At 41.7% G+C, this 19,691-nt stretch overlaps 1 pseudogene; it reads right to left on the bottom strand.

Annotated features, from left to right (window-relative positions):
- Positions 1 to 5,667: 5,667 nt before the first annotated feature.
- Positions 5,668 to 6,004, bottom strand: LOC136382352 (enhancer of rudimentary homolog pseudogene; annotated as a pseudogene).
- Positions 6,005 to 19,691: the final 13,687 nt, after the last annotated feature.

Below are 19,691 nucleotides of genomic sequence, written 5' to 3'. Positions count from 1 at the left end.
GCCAACAGGTGACGCAGAGATAAGCCATTTCCACTGGGATTTCCTGACCCACAGAACTGTAAGCAATCAATGCGCATTGTTTCACGATACTAAGTTCCAGGAAAGTTGGTGATGCAAAAATAGGTAATGGACAAACCAGATATTTCCCTACCTCATTAACTTACCTCGTTGTCTCTATTACTCAGCCACACTTCACATGTCATCTGTCTGATGCCCCGGTAGGGAAGGTTGCTCTAGAACCAAAATGGGCCAGCAGGCTTGTTTCGTCCTCCTGCCAACACATCCCAAGCCAGACTTGTTCAATTCTATTTTGCTTTGCCTCAGATAAAATTCTAGGAATTTCCTTATTTCTGCTTCATTTGCCACATCTCTTGTTATTCCAAGGCCACTATCATATTTAGTGTAGATCTTCCTGCAGAGACCCTAAAACTACAATATTCTTATGGCTATTTTTGAGCATAAGAAATCTGTGTGTTTATGTGTATCTATATGCAAGTATTTATTTTCATTGACACTCCCTAGGTCTAAAAAAAGTCAAAACTACATTTAATTCTATCTATGGTTGTATCATATAACATACATAGATGTCTAATCTCTTTATATAAGTTTCCCTGTGCCAACTAATAAGGTACCAATTTCTGACAAGAAGCCCTTTTTAAATTTTCTATAAAATATGCTTTAATAATCCAGATTGATTCATTCAGTAATCACAAATATGAATATGCTTCATTGACCTGAAGAGCCTATGCAGTGTTTTCAAGAGACCTAAACTATTTCCAATGGCAACCAGAGAATCAACTTGACATCTCAGACTATAAAAACCTGAGCATCCAACCATATGATGAGCCCAGCAGAGAACTGGGAGGTTTATGACATTTTTTTTAAATTCAGGGAGAAGTGGGGAGGCAGAAACAGACTTTCACATGCTCCCGACTGGGATCCACCTGGCAAGCCCACTAGGGGGTGGTGCTCTGCCCATCTGGGGCATTGCTCCATTGCTTAGCACCCAAGCTCTTCCTAGTGCCTGAGGCAAAGGCCATGGAGCCATCTTCAGTACTGGGGCCAACTCACGCCAATCCAGCCATGGCTGCAGGAGGAGAAAAGAGAGAAAGAGAGAGAGAAAGAAGCAAAAGGGGGAGGGATGGAGAAGCAGATGGGCCCTTCCCCCTGTGTGCCCTGACTGGGAATTGAACCAAGGATATCCACACACTGGGCTGATGCTCTACCACTGAGCCAACTGGCCAGGGCAATTTATGACATTTTAATTATTGATTATTTTGGTTGTGCTGATGAGAAGACTTTTTAATACTCAGGAACTTGGAGAGGGTTCCAAGGAGAGTTGCCAAGGTAATTAAAAGTCTTGTAAATTGGTTTGAAGAATATGCCAAGTTGTCAAAAATCACCACTAGCCTATCTGACCCTTCACTCTCTGGGCCACCACAATCTATTCATCAGATGTTTTAAGCCTTAATTGAAAATGACAACACAATGATGACAAATATATGCCACATCTCATGCAGCACATACTATTGCAAAATTCCCTGAAGAATGTGATACCCTCTGGCTGGGTAGTTCAGTTGGTTAGAACCCTGGTCAGCAAACTGTGGCTCATGAGCCACATGTGGTTCTTGGGCCCTTGAGTGTGGCTCTTCCACAAAATACCACGTGCGGGCGCTACCTCGATAAGGAATGTACCTACCTATACAGCTTAAGTTTAAAAAATTTGGCTCTCAAAAGAAATTTCAATCATTGTACTGTTGATATTTGGCTCTGTTGACTAATGAGTTTGCCGACCATGGGCATTAGAGCATCAGCCCCATATGGCAAGGTTGTGGATTCAATCCTTGTCCAGGGCACATACAAGAGTCAACCAACAACAACAAATCAGCATCTCTCTCTCTCTATCTCAAACATTAATCAATAAAAAAAATTTAAAGAATATGACATTAAATAATAAGATAGATCATTTGTACCTGCCAACGTTCTGAAAGTGTTTGAGGCGGCTCACATTAAAAATGCAGTGAGAGCCTGACCTGTGGTGGCGCAGTGGGTAAAGTGTCGACCTGGAAATGCTGAGGTCGCCGGTTCGAAACCCTGGGCTTGCCTGGTCAAGGCACATACGGGAGTTGATGCTTCCAGCTCCTCCCCCCCTTCTCTCTCTCTGTCTCTCCTCTCTCTCTCTCTCTCTCTCTCTCTCTTTCTCTCTCCCTCTCCTCTCTAAAATGAATAAATAAAAAATTTTTAAAAAAGAACAAAAAAAATGCAGTGAGAATAATGCACAAAATTAACACAAGGTAATAGCCAAGCTTAGTCATTTAAAAATATGTAGGAGAGTGGATAAAGGACTAGGAATTAAACCCAAAAATTGCTAAATGAGGAAACCTAGGCTATATGGGTATAAATATAGTCTTGAGCGTACAGCATTGAGGAGAGGTGGGAGGGGGAGGAGGAAAAAGCACACTCAGCAAGGTGCAGAGGGAAGATGGAGTAAAGAAGGTGGAGACAGGGTACCAACATATCCTGGGTTCAGTCTCCATAACTGAGCTGTTCCAGGACTTTCAAGTGTCTCATTTAATCTTCACAGGAATTAGTGAGAAAATTGGGACTCAGAGTTTGAGTGACTTACCCAAGGTTTCACAGCCAGAAAGTGCCAACCTAAAGTCACATGACTCCAAAGCCAGTATTCCTCCTGTCCAAACAGTCTCAATCGATGAGGAATTTATTTAAGGGCACTAAGCAATAGAATAAATAGATTCATTCAAAGCAATTCTTTCTACCATATTCCTTGTGGATCTACAGTATGTCCATAAAGTCATGGTACACTTTTGATGGGTCACAGGAAAGCAACAAAAGACAATAGAAATGTGAAATCTGCACCAAATAAAAGGAAAACTCTCCCAGTTTCATACCTATTCAGTGCAGTTCGATGTGGGCTCACACACAGATTTTTTAGGGCTCCTTAGGGAGCTAACCCATATAGCCTCTACAGACTCGTCACTGACTGATGGCCTACCAGAACGGGGTTTCTCCACCAAACTGCCAGTTTCCTTCAACTGCTTATCCCACCGAGTAATGTTATTCCTATGTGGTGGCGCTTCGTTATAAACGCACTGATATTCACGTTGCACTTTGGTCATGATTCGAATTTAGTGAGCCACAGAACACACTGAACTTTCCTCTGTACCGTCCACATCTCAACTAGCATGGCCGTGCGCTGCTTCGCTGTATACACGGTGTTATATCATCATCTGCACATGCGTACATGCTGCCACATCATCCTACAGAAACTGGGAGGGTTTTCCTTTTATTTGGTACAGATTTCACATTTCTATCGTCTTTTGTTGCTTTCCTGTGACCGGTCAAAAGTGCACCATGACTTTACGAACACACTGTATTTTCCTAAGACAAGATATTGCAGTGGTGAGATGTTTACATAGTGTTCAAGGACACATGCTCAAAAGTATCAGAAAATGTAAATCCAGTTGCATTATTTCATAGCTGTGTGACCTTTGGAAATGTACTACACCTCTCTGTGCTTCAGTTTTCCCATCAGAAAAGTGAGAATAATTATGCCTGACTGGATAGTGAAAGGTTGACCTAAAGTAATCCAACACAAAGTGCTTAACATAGAGCTCTGAACACAATAGAATGTCATAAATTTTCTTCTCATTCCTATATCTATGATTATTAAAATAAAGATGGCATGACTTTACTGGACTAGTTACAAGTAAAATGATGGCATGTGGGATTTGCTTCAAAATAGTTGAACTTTAAAAGAGGAATGAGGGAGTATTGTGTGGGAATAGAGAAAACAAGATCAACAAATGTTGCTGATTGTTAAAACTGACTGAAGCTGGTACGCAGGATTCATTATACTATTCTCTCTATTTTTGTGTCTGTTTGAAATTTCCCACACACACACAAAAAAAGTTTTTTTAATGTTCATGATTAGAATACTCAAAGGACACATATGTTGGTGGAAAATGCCAGGACTAACGACTGAGCAGAAGAGAGGACTGAATTGTAAGGAGGCCTGGCCTCTTCTCGGAGGCCTCAGGTACCTGCTCCAGGCCTGCAGTGACGACTGTCTTGAACCCAAACTGTGCATCATAAAATTGGAAAGAGGTGACCTTGTTCTTCAAAAGGTTAAGGATAAGAATTACCATTGATCTCTAGTTTAGGGAAAAAGATATATTATCTCACTTTAAAAAAACAGAGAGAAGCGGTAGAGCGTCGGCCTGGCGTGCGGGGGACCTGGGTTCGATTCCTGGCCAGGGCACATGGGAGAAGTGCCCATTTGCTTCTCCACCCCCCCCCCCCCCGTCCTTCCTCTCTGTCTCTCTCTTCCCCTCCTGCAGCCAAGGCTCCATTGGAGCAAAGATGGCCCGGGCGCTGGGGATGGCTCCTTGGCCTCTGCCCCAGGCGGTAGAGTGGGTCTGGTCGCGGCAGAGTGACGCCCCAGAGGGGCAGAGCATCGCCCCCTGGTGGGCAGAGCTTCGCCCCTGGTGGGCGTGCTGGGTGGATCCCGGTCGGGCACATGCAGGAGTCTGTCTGACTGTCTCTCCCCGTTTCCAGCTTCAGAAAAATACAAAAAAAAAAACAGAGAGAGAGAGAGAGAAAGAGAGAGCTCTGGCTGGATAGCTCAGTTAGTTGGATCATCATCTCAGTGCACCAAGGTTGCAGGTTTGATCCCTGGTCAGGGTACATACAGGAATCAACCAACGAATGCATGAATGAGTAGAAAAACAATTCAATGTTTCTCTGTCTGTCTCACTCTCTCTCTCTCCCTCCCTTTCTCTCTAAAATCAATCAATAAAAAAAATTTAACCAAGAAAGAGATTACCAGATAGTCTTCTGAACTAATTAATTTTCCAACACCATTGCATACATATTATATCGTTTATAGTATGTTCTCCATGGGGATACACACCCTCGCTGTATTCTTTGCAAATCCTGTGTGATCCTGCACTAACATGGAAAACATCCACTTTGATTCCCCTGAATACAGAACTATGTTCTTAGGACTTTTGAACACACAGAATGTAAGACACTTTGTTCAGTTAGCAGAAATGGAATTCCTCCTCTAAAATTTGTCATCTTAACCTGGGATTGGTACACAAATTTAAAGAGAAAAAATTTACCCATTATTAATATTATTATTATTATTATAACTAAAGAACATTTATTTGTTTCTCTCTAAGACTTTATCTTAGGACATAACAAATATTGTGCCACTAATGGACTGGTTTTGCTCAGCAGTTCCTTTGAGTCAAGTTTACTTGTTGAAATTGTGCCAACATACACCCCAACTTGAAAAAGGGTTAGTCCAGTGAATGTTATAAAGCAGATATGAACAGTTTTTAAAGGATCAGAACTAATATTAACTGATAAAAACTTCCTTCTATTTATTTTTATTTATTTTTTATTTTCTTTCTTTAGGGAAAAAAAACTTCCTTCTACATCATAACAATGTTTAAGTAGGAAAAAGGGGGGGCAATGGGAGCTTCAGATTGAACAAGATTCTCACATTTCATCTATCACATTCAATCCTGGCTAGAGTGAACCAAAATGGATACAGGATATCTATAATACAAAACTTCCACTAAAGATTGCTGTACACACTTGTGTTCCAAGCCCACCCCTAACCCCCTAATGCTTCCAACACAACTATTTCCCAGCCTATTGGGCCTGCTGACGAGGGAGCACGTGGATCTCTTTAATTCAGTCTTTATTATAAGGCTGTTATGTCTGGGTATCAGATCGGTAAACAAGACAGTTGAGGTCTGCCAGATCATCAATAAAATCAAACAACTGGCTGGTATCATATGTGATGGAGGGGCTGTTGGGATTGTCTTCAGATGTTCTTCATACATTTTACAAATGCCTTCCATGCATTCATTCACTGATTCATAATTGGCTTAAGTTCTGCCTTCTGGCCTCTTGGTAGCCTGTACCAGCAAAATGGTGTGAGACATCGCACCAAACTCTTTTGCTGCAGCTGCCACCAACAACAGTGTGGCTAAACAACTATTATTAATATTTTTATTAGCAAGACAGAGAAGGGAGGGACAGACAGGAAGGGAAAGAGATGAGAAGCATCAACTCATATTTGTGGCACTTTAGTTGTTCATTGATTGCTTTCTCATAAATATCTTGATGGGGGGGGGAGCTTCAGCAGAGGGAATGACACTTTGCTCAAACCAGTGACCTTGGGCTCAAGCCAGCGATCTTGGGTTTCAAGCCAATGACCATGGGGTCATGCCTATGATCCCATTCTCAAGCCAGCAACCCCATGCTCAAGCTGACAACCTTGGGGTTTTGAACCTGGGTTCTCAGCGTCCCAGGTCGATGCTCTATCCATTACACTACACCACCATCTGATCAAACTACCCTTTTATTTTTATATCTTACTGAAGTTTAGCACTTCCTTCAATTATGAGTATAGATAACAACACACAATATTATTTGGAGTATCTATGTTTGTGCTACAAATAGGAACAGGTGTTTTCATATCACAGCAGAGATGTTGCATATAGCTCAAAATATCACTTATATTTGTCATTATTTTGAAATGTGGCAGTTATTTCTCCTAACACCAGATCTATTTATTTAATGTTATTAAATATCATATGTATCACAGTATTTTTAAGATTTGATCATTTTCTTGTAATATAATTGGTTTAATTTGTAATCTTATGCATTTTATTTTATGCACTTAAAAACTTTATTCTCAGATAAAAGTCCACAGGGTCCACCACATTCTTAAAGTTTGTCAAGTGCTTAGAACATGCCCATCTCATGTTAGCGCTACATGAGTTTTAATTAAATGAATAAAAATAAATGTAAGGGGTTAGTGGGGCAGGCAGTCATGGAATAGGAAGGCTACATGATAGAGGGAAGTAAGTTTTGTTTGTTTGTTTGTTTTTTCTGTATTTTTCTGAAGCCGGAAATGGGGAGAGACAGTCAGACAGACTCCCGCATGCGCCCGACCGGGATCCACCCAGCGGCATGCCCACCAGGGGGCGACGCTCTGCCCACCAGGGGGCGATGCTCTGCCCCTCCCGGGGCATCGCTCTGTTGCGACCGAGCCACTCTAGCGCCTGGGGCAGAGGCCAAGGAGCCATCCCCAGCGCCCGGGCCATCTTTGCTCCAGTGGAGCCTTGGTTGCGGGAGGGGAAGAGAGAGACAGAGAGGAAGGAGAGGGGGAGTGGTGGAGAAGCAGATGGGCGCTTCCCCTGTGTGCCCTGGCCAGGAATTGAACCCGGGACTTCTGCATGCCAGGCCGACGCTCTACCACTGAGCCAACCGGCCAGGGCGAGGGAAGTAAGTTTTTTAAAAATGGGAAAAATATAACCACTCACATTAATTTATATTTATATAATTTTATCCTTATTTATAAATCAAATTTTAAGAACAAAATAACAAATTTTAAATCTCTTATAGGTCTTAGAAGTCACCGTTTTCTTACATTATAGTTAGAATTTAAGGATAAAATAATTAAAATGCCAGAGATTGGGCATCTGCCAAAAGACCAACCACAGCAAATTCAACCACCAAGTCTATACCCTGACTCTCTTCTAGAGTACAACCAGTCCCGGTGGTGGAACATCCAGTAGATTTTTATTAAAAAAATAAGACAGGTGAGAATTTAAGAAAAGCATTATCATCTGTAATGCAAAAATCTCTTTCAAAAACCTTGTGGCTTCCTGGCAGCTCACTTGAGGACAAAAACACAGCGGCAAGCAATGTGTTTTAAGATAGATTATGACAAAGCAAACCACCACTGCGAGTCTACCAGGTCCTTCCCTGGGACACCCCCAATTGTTCACAGACCTCCTGGCACATTGACACTTTCTGAACTTACTACGTTCGAGGACTATTCCCTTTCAGACAGTCAGGTCCTAAATGGGCCTCAGTCTTCCTGCAAAGAAGAGAGTCCTGCCTAAAGGTTAGACTTTAGGCATCATCCAAGCTACCCTTCATCCTCAATCCATTTTTCTTTCTGTAGCCAAAATCATTGTTTCTAAACTCAAATGGGATACTTTTAACTTCTCCCTCCAAAAAAAACTTTTAGGCTCCCCATTTCTCTTAAGATCTGAACAAAACTGCCTGACCTGTGGTGGTACAGTGGATAAAGCGTCGACCTGGAACACTGAGGTCGCTGGTTCGAAACCCTGGGCTTGCCCCGTCAAGGCACATATGGAGTTGAGGCTTCTTGCTCCTCTCCCCTTCCCTCTCTCTCCTCTCTCTCTCTCTCTCTCTCTCTCTCTCTCTCTCTCTCTCTCTCTCTTTCACTCCCCTCTCTAAAAGAAATAAATTTTTAAAATGTTAAGATCTGAACAAAACTCCTTCATGTGGTCTACAGGACCCTAGGAGGTCTCTTCCTAGCCCACCTCTCCAGCCCCACCCACCACCATGCTTCCTCCTTCTCTGTTCCAGCTATACTGGGCCCCTCCAGTCTCCTGTGCCTCCCCCTCCGCAGGCCCTTTGCATGGGCTCATGCCTCTGACTGGAGTGCTCTCCCACCTTCTTCAGCAAGGAAAAGCCTTACACATCCCTCAAATCTCAACCCCAACTCAAGCATCAATATATCACAGAACTCTCTCACCACCACCCCCGACTGCCACGTTTCATCAACTCCATCTGCATGTTTCTTTACACATGAGCATCTCACAGATTAGAGCGTGTCCTATACATACATGGAGTCACACAATCCCTGTTGGCCTAGATTAAAGTCAAATTTTTCCAGCAACATTTGCCTTTGCCTCTCTGGCAGTCATCTCGGGGAACTATCAATCTGACCTCACTTAACAATCTCTGCTTGAGTGTTTCTGGACACATTGTTGATGTAAATTCAGATGGAAAACTGTTAAGTACCCACTTGACACTGGAATCCTCGGAGAAGTAGTATTTTTCTCCTTCTACCCAGTGCCAAGGTTGAGACAAGCCAAGTTTCCCTGCTGTATCCTACTATGATAAAGTCTATTTCTCATTTGCCTTTTTATTGAGGGGGACAGCCCTTTGGTATCCCAGCTTAATGTAGAGTTCCTCCTTAGGGTATCTGTCATGGATGATTTTTTTTCTTAGTAACACACAGAATAGCCGTGCATTATATAAAAATCTCCTGATGAAATACAGAGGTTTACATTCCTCTGTTAGAGGCTTTCCTGGTACCATGTACACTCCAGTTTTGTTACTCATCACAGTAGTAATTTCAACTTTCTTTCTATTATTTGATTAAATCTACTTCCCTTACTAAACTATAAGTTCCATGAGAACTACGACATAGGACCAATTATTTTAATCATTAGAATCCTGAATAGAGTTAGATTAAATAATAGGTGCTTCTTTAATATTAATTGAATTAATGAATGAGTGAGTTGTTGGAGGAATGGACGAATGAAGGAGATAACTCTGTCAAGGTCATGATCCATTTAACAACACTTCTCTTCCAAGTCAACCAGATGTGTGGTCATCCACATTTAGGAACACAAAAATGAGAAACCTATACCTGAGTATCAACACACACCTCCCAGCCCATCCAGATCCTCTTGACCTCTAATCCATTCCTCTTTTACCTCCGGGACCAGTTCTACTTCGCCCCTTTCCCTTGACCTTTTTCCCTGCCATAAACAGATAAACATCAGTGTTGGCCTAACTGAACTCAGCTCACTGGCTATATGCTCTGGTTTTCCCTATCAAGATGCCATTACTTACTTGGGGTGAAGGAAGCATTGAGTAGCCAAGAGCTGGATGTTGAAGTAAACAGCAGCCTTTAGAAGAACTGATTCCAGTACAGGTCATCAATAGATGTTAAAAACATTAGGTGAAAAGTTAGAGATGAAAAGAATATCTTAGTCTCAAAGTATTACTTTGTCAATGTAAGAAACATCCAAGCCTAAACAAATTTTTGTGAGTTTATTTTAGCCAAACTGACAACAATTGCTGGGAAGCAAAATCTCAATGGATTGAGAAAATGCTCCAAAAAATGACAGTTTCACCACTTATTTTAAACGTTAGAATCAGAGGGAAGATGTAACAGGGTTACACATATGACTTCTTTTTCATAGAGGACAGTGTGAAAACGAGGGGAGGGGGGGAATCACTTGACAGTGAATTGACAAACACTACCTCAACCAGGCGATCAAGGTTAATGTCCACAGTGGTAAATGATGTTGATGATACATACGTTCCTTAGATATGTTGTGACGAGAATAACACTTTACCTCTGAATTTCTCCAAAAATACAGTCTAATAATGAGAAAGGATCAGACAAATCTTGAGGGGGCTGGGTGAAAAAGGTGAAAGGGCTAAGAAGTACACATTGGAATTTACCAAACAGTCACACGAATGTAAAGTACAGCATAGGGAATACAGTCAATGAGATCGTCATAACTATGCACGATGCCAGGTGGGAATCAGGGGATCACTTCCTGAGTTATATGTCTAACCACTGTGCAACACACCTGAAACTAATATAATATTCAATGTCAGCTGTCACTGAAAAAGGCTTTTAAAAAGTTTAATTGACAAGTCTCAACTGAAGGGCATTTTACAAAAGATTTGACCAGCACTCCTCAAAACTGTCAAATTCATCACAATTCAGTAATGTCTGAGAAACTATGCCAACAAAGAATAGCCTAAGGCAGTGGTTCTCAAAGTGTGCTCCAAGGTGCACTGGTATGCTCTAGAAGATTTCTAGGTGCGCCCTATGGTATTCCAGAGATATACGTGCCTGTTGGAAACCAAAAAACCAACAGGGTTTTTGGAGTTTACATTTTTGAGGAACAGAAGTGTGGGAAATTGACTGTAAACTGACAGTCTGCCCAACCCTCCACCTCACTTGCCTGACTAGGTTGCAAAAGGCTGTTAAGCTGTGGTGCTGGATTGTTTACACTACCCCCTATGTCCCCCGGAAAGACTGGAGGCAAGTTTCTTCTATCCTTTGTTTGGTGTAAAGTTAAGATGATATGTATGTAGGGGTTTTGGATTGATGATTAAACATAAGGAATTGTCTCTTGAAGCCTTTTGGATTTCTATAAAAGAAGAATATGTGGCAATAGCTAAAAAACCTTTGAACATTTTCCTACAATTTTCAACATTCTATTTATGTGAATTAGTATTCTTTACCCTCAACACAATTAAGAGTAAAAAGAGAGGAATTCTTCAATGTATTGATGAGGAAATGAGAGTTTGCCTTCCAAATAGACGCCCAAACATTGAAGAAATTGCTAGGACACATCAGGCTCATGATTCTCATACACAAGAATGAAAAAACTTAACACATTTGCACCAGGAACTGCTGAATTTACTAAATCTTACTAAGAATGTATCTATATATATATATATATATAAAGATAATTTTGGGTTTTTTTTATTTTTAACCTTTTTTTACAAATTCTAAAAGCCTAACTCAAAAAATGTAACAAAAATGTTTTATAATGTCAGAATAAATTGAATTTTGTCATATTTATTTCATTTAATTACTATAAAAGCATGCTTGGACTTTATATTTTTTTCTTTAATATTGGACTTAATTATTATAACATATTTCTCAGAAATTTGTATATAGTGCACCTACAATTATTTGTAGGATTTTAAATGCGCCCCGACTTCAAAAAGTTTGAGAACCACTGGCCTAAGGAGACACGACAACCAACTATAATGTGGTACCGTAGGCGGGATCCTGGGACAGAAAAAGGATATTAGATAAAAGCTAAGGAAATCTGAATAAAGCATGGGCTTTAGTTAACAATACTGTATGAGTACTGGTTCATTAATTGTAAACAATGCACCTTACTAATGTAAGAGGTTAATAACAGCGAGAACAGGACATGGGGGGGCTATCCTCAAATTCTTTCTGTAGTCCTAAAACTGTTTCAAAATTGAAAGGTTATTTTTGACTTGGAGCGGTGATCACACAATACACTATACAGATGATGCATTATTGAAATGTGCTCCTAAAACCTGTACAATTTTGTTAACCTGTATCACCTCAATAAATTCAAAGAAAGAAATTTTTTTTTTCACAATAACTTTTTAATTTTATTTTTAAAAATAAACTAAATGGCCCTGGCCGGTTGGCTCAGCAGTAGAGCGTCAGCCTGGCGTGCGGGGGACCCGGGTTCAATTCCCGGCCAGGGCACATAGGAGAAGCACCCATTTGCTTCTCCACCCGCCCCCCTCCTTCCTCTCTATCTCTCTCTTCCTCTCCCGCAGCCAAGGCTCCATTGGAGCAAAGATGGCCCGGGCACTGGGGATGGCTCCTTGGCCTCTGCCCCAGGCGCTAGAGTGGCTCTGGTTGCGGCAGAGCGACCCCCCCGAAGGGGCAGAGCATCGCCCCCTGGTGGGCAGAGCGTCGCCCCTGGTGGGCCTGCTGGGTGGATCCCGGTTGGGCGCATGCGGGAGTCTGTCTGACTATCTCTCCCCGTTTCCAGCTTCAGAAAAATACAAAAAAAATAAAAATAAATAAAATAAAATAAAATATAATAAACTAAATGTTACCAAAAGAGAACATGTGCAGTGAGCAGGAGTGTGAGTAGTAAAAGATCTATATAAACCAGGAGGATGACTCATTGAGAGCTGATCTCAAAAAGCATAGGCGCAGTACCGCCAGAAACCTTACAGCTTTGTCACTCCAGGAGTGAACCCCAACTGCACCCCTTTGAAGCTTTAGAAATGCAGAATCTTGGCCCCACCCCAACCTACTGAATATGAATCTGCATTTTAACAAGATCTACCGGTACCTGGTATGCATGTTGAAAGGGGTTTTTTTTGTTGTTCCTTTTTCTTTATTGAATTTCTTGGGGTGACACTGGTTAAGAATTATTTTTTTTTACAGGGACAGAGAGAGAGTCAGAGAGAGGGATAGATAGGGACAGACAGACAGGAATGGAGAGAGATGAGAAGCATCAATCATTCGTTTTTCGTTACGCATTGCAACACCTTAGTTGTTCATTGATTGCTTTCTCATATGTGGCTTGACCACGGGCCTTCAGCAGACCGAGTGACCCCTTGCTCGAGCTAGTGACCTTGGGTCCAAGCTGATGAGCTTTTGCTCAAACCAGATGAGCCCATGCTCAAGCTGGTGACCTCGGGGTCTCGAACCTGGGTCTTCAGCATCCCAGTTCGAGCTCTATCCACTGCGCCACCGCCTGGTCAGGCCTGGTTAAGAAAATTACATAGGTTCCAGGTGCACAATTCCATCATCTGTACACTGCATTGTGTGCTCACCACCCCAAGTCAAGTCTCCTTCATCACCGTTGAGCCCCTCTACACGCTCCTCCATCTCCCCCCATCACCACACTGTTGTTTGTGTCCGTGAGATTTTTCTCTTTTGTTTGCTTTTTGGCCCACTCTCTCCAACCCCCCATACCCAGCCCTTTAACTCCCTCCCCAACAGACACACACACAACTGGCAGCCTGCTTTCTATGTGCACATTAAAGTTTAAAAGGCACCAGCTTGTGGCTACCAAATATAAACTTCTTATTCATCCTGTCTTCCCAACCCCCTCCCAGCAGAATTCTTCTACCTATAAATCTCAAGAATTTCGTTTTTCTGATAGATGTATTTATTACAAAAGTTGATGAACTTACCAAGGATTCAACTTGTGAAAATATTTCTAAAAAGGCAAACTTGAGGCCGGAGTTGTGGACAAGAACATTCCTAGTTTTTATCTAAATTCCGTGCTGATTAACCACCCCTCTAAAAGCTGAGAGAGCTGGGGTGGGGAGTGCCTAAAAAGAGAAGTGTGTATTCATCACTTCAAGGCACTGATATACTTGAGCTCACTACGGCAGAGAAAGAAAAAAAAGCTCTTCCTTTGCCCAGGTGAAAGTGTGCTCCCCTCTCGCTGCAGAGTGGAAAATCAGGCAGAGTAATTACAGGTGGAATAAGGACTATAAGCTCCAGATTACTCTCAGGAAACATTTCTGAGACTAAATGCACTTTTTAATTAGCTCTTCCAATAGCATCATACTAATTGGCTAATTTGGAAATGATATGAGACCCTGCGTGCTTTAAAGAAAATCCATTTGTTGATACATTTATTTGCACCTGAGACTGACTTATTGCTGGCAGGACAGATATTATTAAAACAGAATCACCTGCTTATTTTAACCAGATTTCTTTAACAAACACACATGAATTGGACTATCCCCAGGGTTTCAAGAGGAAGTATTAGCATTTTGAGTGATGAGAAATTGCCACTTGGCTGGGAAATAAATGAGCTTTAAATAGATCCCATTATTTTTTACAAGGTTATTATTGTAAATGTTTCATAATAGAAGAAATGCCCTTCAAGTCTATCTTCATTGTTGGTTTATAATTGGGGTGTTAACCTCTACCTAGCCCAGCTCTTCATGTCAAGCCTCAGTGAGTTTTCATAAGTGATTATTACACACAATAAAATTACCTTTTATTGGTCTACATATTCCCAACAAGTTTCTCGGTTTGTTAGCTATGTTGTGAAGAAACTGGATTAAATTTATTTGCTTCGGTTAGGAAACAGTGGCTTTTTAAAGTGTTTATGAGATTAATATAGTTTACTATGAACAAGACTATCCTGAACACGACAGAAACATGATTTAGGTGAGAACATAGTGATGTATTTGGATATTTATTTTTATCTCACCTGAATATTTCACACTGCTTTTCTTGTTTCATGGAGATGACACTTTATAATCCAATCAAAACTCCCCTCTAGCTTACTCTTTAAAATGTTTCTTTCCAGCCTAATTACTTCCACTAAATAATAAAAGAAGAAACTACATGGATCACCGTGGACTTCAGAAAGTGCGCTGATAAATTGTCTTCTTCCTCAAACTGAACATTCTCATTTTTTCTGAAAGTACTAAGGAGCCGGCTGCAGCTAGTCAGCTCTGTGGGCGAAGGTTCATTGCTAAGTTTGGAAAGGCTAGGGTGCCCCCTACTGTTGCAAATGGAAAAATACTTCTTTTGGCCATTGCATTCAGAAAACAGGATTCTTCTCCAAGGACACTTAACCACAATTCAGGTAAGTAATGGTTAGTCACAAGGATGGATGGGATGGGATGGGATGAATGGATGAATGGACAGAAGGACAGATGGAAAATAGAGACATATAGTAAGACTACGTAAGGATACATTTTAAATGTTAATGTTTCCCTGGTCTAGAGATCCATCCATGGGAAGAGAAAGGGGATTGAATATAATACTATATTACCAAAAGTATGTGTATGTGCACTTTTCTAAAATGACAATATGTAGTTTTTATTATGATTTCAAAGGGACATATAACCAAAATTATTCTCTCTGTTACTTTCCCTGTCATCTTTCCTGGTGATATCAACATGGATGCAAGTGACCCTTCTTCTTAACACCAGTCAACTCACTTTTTGAATTCCTCTCTTTCAGTTATCCTGTTCTCTATTTACTTTATTCATTCAGGCACATTGGCAAATCTTAAATATTGCCATTACCAACAACTCTACCACCCTCAGAATAGGGACAGACAGACAGGAACGGAGAAAGATGAGAAACATCAATCATCAGTTTTTCGTTGTGACACCTTAGTTGTTCATTCAATGCTTTCTCACATGTGCCTTGATCAGGGGGCTACAGCAGACCGAGTAGCACCTTGCTCAAGCCAGCAACCTTGGGTCCAAGCTGGTGAGCTTTTTGCTCAAGCCAGATGAGCCCGCGCTCAAGCTGGCGACCTCAGGGTCTCAAACCTGGATCCTCCGCATCCCAGTCCGACACTCTATCCACTGCGCTACCGCCTGGTCAGGCTAGGTTTGGTTTTGTTTTGTTTTGTTTTGTTTAAGTACTGTAGTTCTTCACAATTCTTTGACCTACAGCAATGGTCCAACCCATTGATGCTGGCACTTTTTAGTACCATTTTATTTCTGAACTTCCTCTTTACCCATCCTGGTTTCCATGGTACATCACTAGAATCACTCCCTTCCATGTATTCCTTTGTCCCTTCCTCCCACTATCTCATTTACCAGGTGAACTTCCAACCCTCACTAAATCCAAATCTCCCTTTTCCAGATCTGAAGTCCAGCAATTCCATATGAAAAAAATTAACTGAAGAAAAACACAATACCAAGTAGTAAGTCTCACTTTAAATTTATAATCTCCAAATTCAAGAGGGCTGGCAATTTTACTCTATCATTGACAGATTGGACTTCATCAAATATTTAACTTTCTGTTCTTTGAAAGACACTGCTAAGAAAATTTTTAAAAAGCTAAAGACAAGACAAAAATGTCTGTAAAACACACCTGATAAAGGACTTGTATCCAGAATATATAAAGAATTCCCAAAACTCGGTAATAAGAGAACAAGTCAATAAAAAATATAAGCAAGATATTAAAGCAGACACTTCACCAAAAAAGATACATATATGGTCAATGAGCCCACGAAGGATGCTTAACATCATTAGCCAGCAAAGAACCATAATGTGCTGTTACTGCAGACCTATTAGAATGGCTGAAATTAAAAAAAAAAAAGGCCCTGGCCAGTTGGCTCAGTGGTAGAGCATTGGCTAGTGTGTGGATGTCCCAGGTTCAATTCTTGGTCAGGGCACACAGGAGAAGCACCTATCTGCCTCTTCACTTCCCCTCTCACTTCTCTCTCTCTCTCTCTCTCTCTCTCTCCCCCTCCTGCAGCTATGGCTTGATTGGAGCCAGCTGACCCTGAGCACTGAGAATGTCTCCATGGACTCTACCTCAGGCACTACAAAGAGCTCAGTTGCTGAGCAACCAAGCAACACCCCAGATGGGCAGAGCATTGCCCCCTAATGGGCTTGTGGGATACTGTCTCTCTGCCTTCCCTCCTCTCACTGAATAATAAAATTTAAAAAAAAAAAGCTGACAATATCAGGATGTACTAGAACTCTCATAAATGGCTGATAAAATGCAATGTAATACAGCTGTTTTGGAGATTTTATTTTCTTTTTTCTTTTTTTTTTTTTTTTCTTTTTTTTTTTTTTGGTGAGAGAGACAGGCAGAGGAACTGATAGGGACAGAAAGACAGGAAGGGAGAAAGATGAGAAGCATCAAGTCTTTGTTGTAGCACCTTAGTTGTTCATTGATTACTTTCTCATATGTGCCTTGACTGGGGATCTACAGCAGACCAAGTGACCCCTTGTTCAAGCCAGTGACCTTGGGCTCAAGCTGGTGAGCCTTGTTCAAACCAGATGAGCCCGTGCTCAAGCTGGCGACCTCGGGGTTTCAAACCTGGGTCCTCCGCGTCCCAGTCTGACATGCTATTCACTGAGGGGGAGATGTTTACTACAAAGGGCACAACGGACTTGGCGGAAGTGATGAAGCAAAATAAAAATGTCAGTTAGGCCCTGGCCAGTTGGCTCAGTGGTAGAACATCAGCCTGGCATGAGGAAGTCCCGGGTTCGATTCCGGCCAGGGCACACAGGAGAAGCGCCCATCTGCTTCTCCACCCTTCCCCTTCTCCTTCCTCTCTGTCTCTCTCTTCCCCTCCCGCAGCCAAGGCTCCATTGGAGCAAAAGATGGCCCGGGCGCTGGGGATGGCTCCTTGGCCTCTGCCCCAGGCACTAGAGTGGCTCTGGTAGCAACAGAACGACGCCCCGGATGGGCAGAGCATCGCCCCCTGGTGGGTGTGCCGGGTGGATCCCGGTCGGGCGCATGTGGGAGTCTGTCTGACTGCCTCCACGTTTCCAGCTTCAGAAAAATAAAAAAAAATTAAAAAATGTCAGTTACCCCAATACAGCTTTAGGATCAATGTACTACTCACAATGGAAATCCCAGCAGATTTTATGTGTGCATGTTAAAAATAAATAAATAAATAGAATGAGGAGCTCTGCTCAAAGCCTCAAAGCATAGAAAAGCAAATGACATGTCATGATAATTATTCTGAATTACCTAGAACAGTGAGCCAGTGGGAATTGTCAAATCTGCCAAAAATTAACAATGGACATCTAATTGAGAATCGCAAGAATAAGGGCAAAACCAAGAAAAAGTCAGCATAACGATTATATTAATAGATGGAGAACAAAATGGTACTTCCGGGGGGTGGGGCAATTATGGCCTGAACTAGGCCTTTGATTAATATACTACACCCAAAAATTAGGGAATATTTCAAAATGAGATGAAGCCATAAAATATCCCCTAATTTTTGTGAGCAAGAAATTAGGGGATGTTTCAAAATGAATATGATGCAATAAAATATCCCCTAATTTTTGTGAGCAGTGTATTTACTGGATAACATGGTGCCAGGTACTTACCTATCCATTATCCCTGTAACTATCAAAACCACCTTGATAAGTTGATAAGGAAGCCATTGTATAAATAAGAAAACCACAGTTTTGTGAGGTTAGGTGTCTCTCCCAAGATCGCTACTCCAGTGAGTGACAGATTTATTATTCATATCTAATGGTCCCAGCTTGCTTCTCAGTTAGGATCTGATTGGTTAACCAAAATTGCTAAGCTTTCTAGCACTTTGTAGTCAATTTTGTGGGACATGAAGGCCTAAGGACTGTCATGCCAGGGACTATGATACTTGCAAATGGGAATCAAGAAACTAGCACTACATATCTGATGCAATATAATTTGGGGCAAAGAGTGTCATTGTAGCAAAAAGTAGAGAAAATCTAAATAATGAATTAGAAACCGTTGAAGTCATGAAAGTTGATTGAGATTATGAGTCTTCATATTTTATTAATCTAGGCAAAGAAATGTAAATCACAAGATGTTCATATCCTACATGAAAAGAAAAAAACCTTACAGCATTCCGAGCACCAGGAACAGCCATACAGCCGTTTGATTTCAGGAGTCTGTGTGGCGCGACGTAGCCTGTTCCACAGTTGGGCCATCTGTTTTTTGCTGGGCCCCAAGAAGAGATGACTGACTGCTTATGGCAGCGTGGTCCACAGGTTAAACTCCGCCTTTTCTATGACAGAAGTGCATATGCAAATGGCAGCAAACAAACAGAAGAGATGCTGGTCTTAACTAAAGATAAACTGCTCAGGCCTGACCAGGTGGTGGCGCAGTGGATACAGCGTTGGACTGGGATGCCGAGGACCCAGGTTCAAGACCCTGAGGTCGCCAGCTTGAGCACAGGCTCATCTGGTTTGAGCAAAAGCTCACCATCTTGGACCCAAGGTCACTGGCTCAAGCAAGGGGTTACTCGGTCTGCTGTAGCCCCACAGTCAAGGCACATATGAGAAAGCAATCAATGAACAACTAAGGTGTTGCAACGAAAAACTAATGATTGATGCTTCTCATCTCTCTCCATTCCTGTCTGTCTATCCCTGTCTATGTCCCTCTCTCTGTCTCTGTAGTAAAAAAAAAAATAAAAAATAAACTGCTCAGACCAGACGTTATGAAAGACAACTTTTATAAAACCACATGGGGACCTTGGTGACACCACAAGCCATGGAGATGTCCTCAGGCAGACATCTGGCAAGCCAGCACCGGCCAGCAGCCTTATAACAGGCAGAAGCAGCCTCGAGGCACAGCCTGCTGCGACCTAATGTACATTTATTTCAGTTAGAACGCACTAGGTGTACTTATGAGTGGCAGTGACCTCGGCTGATAGCAGATTGCCAAGACACAGTAAGAAGCACCTATGGCAAGGATTTAACTCTGGAAAAGAGTCTTTCTATGTACATAAACCCTTTTGGCTATTAAGCGGTAAAACTTTTAAACAGCCAGTCAATTCAAATGCTTTTATGCT

Source organism: Saccopteryx leptura, chromosome 10 (genome assembly GCF_036850995.1).
Source record: "Saccopteryx leptura isolate mSacLep1 chromosome 10, mSacLep1_pri_phased_curated, whole genome shotgun sequence".
Lineage (NCBI taxonomy): Eukaryota > Metazoa > Chordata > Mammalia > Chiroptera > Emballonuridae > Saccopteryx > Saccopteryx leptura.
The sequence above is the reverse complement of the archived record's forward strand: the minus strand, read 5'-3'. Positions and strand labels throughout refer to the sequence as shown.